This window comes from Macadamia integrifolia, chromosome 13 (genome assembly GCF_013358625.1).
Source record: "Macadamia integrifolia cultivar HAES 741 chromosome 13, SCU_Mint_v3, whole genome shotgun sequence".
Lineage (NCBI taxonomy): Eukaryota > Viridiplantae > Streptophyta > Magnoliopsida > Proteales > Proteaceae > Macadamia > Macadamia integrifolia.
Genome location: NC_056569.1, coordinates 5,274,050 through 5,281,752, shown reverse-complemented (window position 1 = coordinate 5,281,752; position 7,703 = coordinate 5,274,050). Strand labels below are relative to the sequence as shown.

The 7,703-nt window shown below is 34.0% G+C and overlaps 1 long non-coding RNA gene across 2 annotated transcripts; it reads right to left on the bottom strand.

The window, feature by feature from the left end:
• Nucleotides 1–393: 393 nt before the first annotated feature.
• On the bottom strand, nucleotides 394–6,334 carry LOC122058754. 2 transcript variants are annotated; one of them, XR_006133908.1, is made up of 5 exons: nucleotides 6,064–6,334; nucleotides 2,790–4,765; nucleotides 2,649–2,712; nucleotides 2,465–2,547; nucleotides 394–752 (listed from the first exon to the last, which is right to left on the bottom strand). It is a non-coding gene; the product is annotated as an uncharacterized LOC122058754 (long non-coding RNA). The 2 variants fall into 2 exon arrangements; XR_006133909.1 differs by having other exon boundaries at nucleotides 6,072–6,334.
• Nucleotides 6,335–7,703: the final 1,369 nt, after the last annotated feature.

Below are 7,703 nucleotides of genomic sequence, written 5' to 3'. Positions count from 1 at the left end.
CAGACTTAATTTAAAAAATATCAATGGAGTAAATATATCTTGTTGGTAAAAAGTTGCAAAACCTTTCAACTCAAATTGTTTTTTGGCTATTGGTGAGGATCATCTAAAGATGTAAACGGATAAAATTCAGCTCGAATAGGAGCCTATCCGAATTCAAATCCATTTAATAGGAGCTTATCCGAATTCGATCCGTTTATCCGACTGAATATCTAAGACACTATTATATTCGAATTCGCTTATCTTAACAATAATCGGATATTGTCCGATCCGATCCGTTTAACAAATGAATACCGAATATCCAAATCCGATAATCTAATTATGCAATTGTAATTTATACTTCTTTGCTTGCCCGTGTGTAATTTTAAATGAAAGCCATCACATATGCTCACTCACTCGCAATAAATACATAAATCAATTTAAGCAATTTAGTTTAGAATCACATAGCCTAGAATCACAACAAAAGCCAACTTTAAGAGCCTAATCAAAATTTGTTTTTGGTTCAAATGTTGAGAAGATATGAGACATAGAGTGTAGATTTATCTTAAAAAAATAAACACTTGGTACTCCAATAACTACATAAATCCATCCTGACCAACTGAACTCAACTAATCTTCTTTCCGACCCAAAAGAGGATGACAATGCCAAGTGAAACAGGGCATGATGTTTCTCCACAAAGGTCATGGTCTCCTTGTGGATGGGGACGCCGAAATACGAAACATCCATCAGCATGTTCCCACCAGAGATGGCTTCACCTGCATGGAAAACATCAAGTAATGTCATTTCCAATATAAACTATGAAATTCCAAACCTCTGCCTATTCTTATATTGTAATTGAGCACAACGAAAGAATATTGACCTATGCTATGTTAGGCAATTGATTATACAGCCAATAGAGCCTCGTGCAGTATGCATCCAATTCCCAGCCCAGCCCAGCCCAGATGGTCTCCCACCTTCTGATGATGATATAGATTCCACCCCAAATAATATCCTTGCCCTCTGTCTCTCTATCCGCTCCCCAAAATGATAGTCCATGGCATTGGTTCTTGGTTGAGATTTTGAACTGACCTACCTCAGTGAAACTACCCAATTCTGATTTTCCATGAAGAAAATTGATTTGACTGTAAATCATAATCTAGACCATGTGTTTCAGTGCTTAATATCAGTGTACTGTGTTGAAACCATTTGAAGTAGTTTTGTGAGCAAGTAGGAGACCTGAATCGATTTGCACTTAGGATTTTGAAAATATGAACTGAACTTTATCATAGAAATAGAAACCCAGAAATCAAATAGATCAGAAATCAAAGACAAGAAACCAGACCAAGAAAATAGAATTTAAGTTGCAGCAGAATTCTATAATTCAATTGAGAAAAAATAAGAATGAAACAGAATCTGATTCTAATAATGATAAGGTCAATTGATTAACAAGAACCCATAGTATTTAAGCATGGGTTGATTCATTAACTGGAACTGAAATCTGGAACATAAAGAAAAGAATTTCCAGTAAACAAGAAATCGCAGGATGAAGAAACTTCAGAATTTCTGACCTTTTTTCTTAGCAAAAAGGAAAAGAGAGAAGAAAAGAAATGACAATCATGGATCCACCTGACTCACCTGCAGAATCCAAAACAAAAACATGCTACTGAGTCCACAGTAGAAGCACTGCTGAATTCCCAAGAGTCCACACACCTGAGTCCACAGATGTAAGCCTGAAATCCACAGAGCAACAAAGCAGCAGAGAAAAATCTTCTTTTTTATTCATAGCAACCATGGGGAGGCTGTACTTCTTCACACTTATTTGTAAAGTTTGCTAAGACCCAGTCATGATCAGTTCAGGAAAGACTGAACCAATCATGGACTGAAAAAACAAATAAAATAAAATAAAACAACCACATGATTTGGAAACTAACTCAAAACAGATCTGGACTTATAGAGACCTAGTCTAACCTGTAAAAACAACTTACTAATAACTAATAAAAAAACCATACGATTTAGAAAATCTCTATGTGAACCAGATCTGGTAAAAAGGACCAGAATGAACGAGAAAACTGGTCCAACCAAGAGCCGCAAGCTACATTCTGTTATTGATAACAGAATATAGTAGTAAGGACCAGAAAATGGAGAAAAGTAATAACTCGCAATAAACTGATCAGATAAGGCTAAAACCCATGTTAAATGGTCTATTCTAGTGGATGAATAGACCTGCAGAAATTGGAACAACTTACAGTTACAAAGCATTCCTAGTGCTATTAGGATTCTTAACTGGCCAACTGGAACTTCAGATTTCAGAACTATAACTCAAATTATCAGATTACTAGAGATTAATTGAAACAATGAACAAACATGAAGTTTCAGAATAAAATGAGCAATACATGATGAGATAAACTAGAAGTTGGCTGGAATGTAGGCAGAAAACAGGGTATTACAAGTTAAACAGGCCTAACATGTAATACTATTATCTAATTACCTCAAAATGTGAGAAGATTGTTTCCACCAACATCCAAAACTACTCCAAAATTCACATTCATGCTCATTCATCCACAGTGAAAACTGATACAATAAAAATAATAGAAACATATTAGTATGAAGACAAACAATATATATGTTACAAGCATCAACTGGGTAAAATTTATAACTCTATAAGCACTTACCAGATTTAAATAATGGCAACCAATCTTTCAAGCAAATTAGAGCTTCCACAATCTCTGAAAGTAACTGCACACGATTCTCAGTAATTATTCTACTCCAAAACTAAAGGTAGATTCTGAAGCAATTATAGAAGCTGGAATTACCAAGATATCTCGAGCCATTGTAGAAAAAATTGAAAACTTGCAACCATAGTTTTTCCATCATTGGAAAATATCAAAGTCATTCTCATCCTCGTTCTCTTCAATGAGAAATAAACTCTCATCTAGATACAAATCCAATTCAGTCATTTTGCCTTTCTTAGAACCTCCAATACGATGTCTTGCGAATACCTTGAACTCACTACCCCACTGGAGTGAACCAACTTTTGAGTCAGAACTTTGATCACAAGAATCCTTCACATCACCACTAACACGATCAGAGCAATCACTAGATGTAAGGACACATGGATCATCATATTTACTGGCATATTCAGAATAAATGTCAACCACATCAAATTGGATCTTAATAACATATAGATCAGAATCATTCCTATAAATCTTATTCATTGCAAATATAATGAGCTCTATCTTGTAACGAGGATCAAGAATAACCCCAAGCACCATCAACAAACTTGTGTTCCTCCAATACTCTTTAAACTTTAATTTCATGGCAACAGCCATAGAACAGATACAATTATCACTGCTCATCTCCCAAAGAAACAAAGTATAATGAATCTCATTGACATCCTTAAAGAAAAAGTTTGCAGTAGGATACTTACTTCCTGAAATGTGCTTTGTGGCATCATAAAAAATTGCTAAGCACCGCATAATTTTTCTGCACTTCTCTCATTCCTCTCCAGTTAGCAATATATTGAAATTTTGATCCAGTTCAGCCAAACGTTCAAATGCTTCTCTCAACTCCAAAGCATTTTGGAGCATTTCATAAGTAGAATTCCACATTATTGGAACATCTAAAGAGATTTTTTTTAATGGACAATCTACACTAAGACAATGCATTCCCCCATCTTTCAAATCTGGACGGTGATGAATTCACCCACTTAACCATTTTCCGAATCTTTCCTAATGCATCTCTTAGTTCCACCAATCCATCTTGAATAATAAGATTTAAAATATGTGCCATACAACGTACATGAAAAAACTGACCCCTATGTAACAAAGCTCCTTTACGACCTATCCATTGCTTTAGATGATTGGTCATAACATCATTGGTGGATGCATTATCCACTGCAATGGAACAAACTTTCTTATCTACATTTCATTCCAAAAGTTGGGTTTTGATGTGCTCACTAACAGCCTCTTCAGTATGGGGTGATGGAAGCATCTTATAAGAAAGAATCTTCTTCTTCAAGTTCCATTCCCCATCTATGTAATGGCATGTAAGAACACAATACCCAAGGTTCTGATGATCTGCTGTCCACAAATCTGTAGTAAAACTGACACTAGAAGACAATTTATCCAAAGTTGCATATAATTTCTCTTTCTCCTCTTAAAATACATCTATTACATCCTTCCTCACTGTATTTCTTGAATAGAATTTATCCAAGTGATTCAAACTACTTGCATACATCTAAAAATATTCATGCTCAGCCATGTTGAACGGATAGCCATGCTTGGCAATCATCTGAGCAAAACTCTTTCTGGTAAGCTCAGCATCACACTTGTAGTTTGCCAACTTAGGTGACTCAAAAGGACTCATTGTTAGTGATAAAAGTTGCTGGCCAATGTCTCTCAGAGTCCTTCTATAATAAGTTTTTCTATGGATATTCAAATGAGTTGTGCCTATGGTACTTGCACTATTAAAAACCCTTTTACAATATTTGCATGTGGCTGTCACCCTATTATCAGCATGAACTACCCTTTCAAAATCATTCCAAACTACGGATGTAGTTTTCCGACACTTAGGTTGAGAAGGTCCTACATCCACACAACCATCTTTTTTATCCCGTTTCTCAATTTCTTTCTGTTTCTTTTTCTCTTCCTTATCTTTTTCCTTCTCTTTTTCCACAAACTAGCTGGCATACATGGGTAATCCTCATTAGTAGGAGTGATTCGAGTGAAAAAATCAGTTGTCCTAGGAGTAGGAGCTGATGCAGTACTACAACGAAGATTTTCTTCCATCTCTACAATATAAATCAAGCACAACATTGTGATCATTCATTCAAAAAAAAAAAAAGATATGACCAATGCAAAAAAACAAGGTAAAGATTATAAATAAAAGAATTATTTAATGAAACATAAGAAAAGGTTTCGAAAGTGAGGAAAGAAAGAAGAATGGTTAGAAATGGAATCTTTTTTATTTTATTTTTAGCTTGTTCTTAAGGTAAGGTGTATGTAATAATGCATATAATAACGAAAGCAATAAAGCATGACAATATTAAATATTGATTCAGTTGTCTGGTTGCACAATGGATTCCTCTTCAAATATTCCAGCATCAAAAGATTGCCTATGATTAGTAAATGAAAGAACAAATATACTATAAGCATGCATCAAGTTTCTTTCACATAATACCACCTCATAATTGGAACTGACTAAAGTTCTCTAAAATAAATAAATAAAAGGAAAAACCCCAAGCATGTGGCAAAAAAGGGCATGAAGTTCTAAATATGCTGCCTTGGTATAATCTGTAACTATGGACAAACTAATCAGAATAATGACGACTACTCTTTTTTTATTTGTTTTATTTTAGCAATGCAAATAAGTAAATAAAAAAGTTAAAATTTCTTTTCCAATGGCGAATCTTCTCTAAGAAAATGGTATATACAATTCGAGTTTTGAAACCACCCACTTTATGACTAGAATAGTAGTTCAATATCTCTACTCTAAGGGTGTCAATCGGTTCAATTTTGATTTGGTTCAAGATACAAAATGTAAAAATCAACTCGAACCAAACTAAGAATAAGAACATTTCACACATGCATTAGCAAAATCAAAACTGACCTGATTCGGATCAATTCGATTCTTTATTTTTTTTAATTCATTTCATATTCTATCTAGGCCCTATTTTAGAGATGTTCGGATCAACTTTTTACATCTTCATTAGAAAAAAAAAACCCTTATTCTCTAAATAGTAATATTAAATTAAATTGATTTACTTCGATTGATTCCTTTTGTCATAATTCTTGTTTAATATTACTAATTTTAATTTCCCAAGTAAATGCTGGTGGATCTCCTGTTCCTAGCTTTTCTGAAAGGAGCCAACCTAAGCTTTTGTGTGAGTATTGGAATTATAAAATGTGACATTTTGAATTATAAAAAGAGACAATTCAAAGATACCATCTCTCGTGACTCCAATGACTCAATGTTTTATTTTGGTCCATTATAGGGGCCTGTTTTCATTATTAAATGGAGGTGACTGCCTTTCATTTACAAATTTCTCCACTAAAGTAATTGGAAAGAACAGAGTAAGGCTTTGCTTACTTTTGTACCTGAAGCATTGAAGCCGACGCTGGAGCCGCGAGCTGAGACCGCGAGGTAGGTGATCCGAAGCGGCTTTGCCACTTTGAACTACAAGAATGAGAGTGAGAGTCGACAGTCTTGTACTCTTGAAGCTTACCTGAAGGCTGAAGCTTTGAGTCGTGGCGGCTTTGGAGTCTTGGAGAGGATTGATGTCTGATGGCTGATGGAGAGAATGAGTCTCTTTTAGGGTTTTTTCCTTTTTAGGCTTACTTTCATCCTATGGTCCACAATAAATCCTTAAATCAAGCCTTTGATTTGTATATATCATTCTTAAAAAAACAAATTAACATATATTAGTATTTGGAATCACTTATGATATTTCTACACTATTATTATGTAATAAAAATTAATATGTTTACTTAATATTATAATGAAAGCAACGGATTATATGGATATCCTTTACCATTGGATAGATAAATGAATTGAATAATAATAGGTTGTAAACTAGGATTATTATATTCGTATCCGATTAGTTTTCGGACCGGTTCGGATAGTTTCTGGATATGCATTTTCCGAATACGGATACCCCTAAAAGAATATGAACCAATATCGAATACGGATTTTTGACTATCCATTTACATCCCTAGGATCATGAGATAAAGTTTCAGTATGTGAACAATGTCAACATTCTCACAAGCACAAATTTTAAGGTTGGAGACCTTCTATATATGATCATAATTTGATTTTTTATCCACTTGTAAAGCACTTCATTCAAATTAGATCCGTACTCATTGCTTTGATTGCTTCAGAGTCTATCTCATTTGAGATCCATTGAGAAAGAAAAAATTCTTCTTGTTACCACAAAATATAATGGTTTCAATATACTTGGAAGTGCCATTAATGCCAGGAAAACAAAAAAAAGAGTTATTTACTCCTTCTGAATTCTTTATGTTTTTTGTCCTGGTAAAGAAATTCTTTGTGTTTATGTTCATGGTAATTTCTTAATGATTGAATTTTCCCATTTATCATATTGGAGTCGGTGTTTGCTTTGATATGTTCATTAATTACTTATTTGGATTGACCTATTGATGTATCATCTTAACTTCTAACCCTTGGTAGGGAGTTATATCGTCAATAAAATAGTTACCAAATTGACTAAATAAGGAATGAGTAAGTAATGTTAGATCTTTTTGAATGAGAATCACTGGTCATAATCGGCTTAATCCTACATCTTGACCTCCAACGTTGGTTGTCTTGCTAACTTAGACGTCGAGAAAATCATTTTCTTCTCCCTTGTTGAAAATTTGTTATGTATTTACAATGACTTGGTTATGTATCTACTTTCGAAGGGTGAAAGAATTTGAGTGGTTGGAGACTCATAGCCCTGGTTTATTGGCTGCAAGATCTGGTTTGGAGCAAGTGTTGTTATGAATGTTCCACTCTATAAATTTTTATGAACATGATTGATCTCAATTGTAACTATGATGACAATTAATTGTTAGTGTTAACAAACTTTTGTGTTTTCATTAATTAGAAGATGATTGTTTTGGTGTAATATTGGTTTCTTTTTAAGATATGTCCCTTAGTTTTGAAAATCTTGGTTTCTTCTTTATCTGGTCCATAACTCTTTCTTTGTCAAATTGAGTTCACATTTTCTGTTT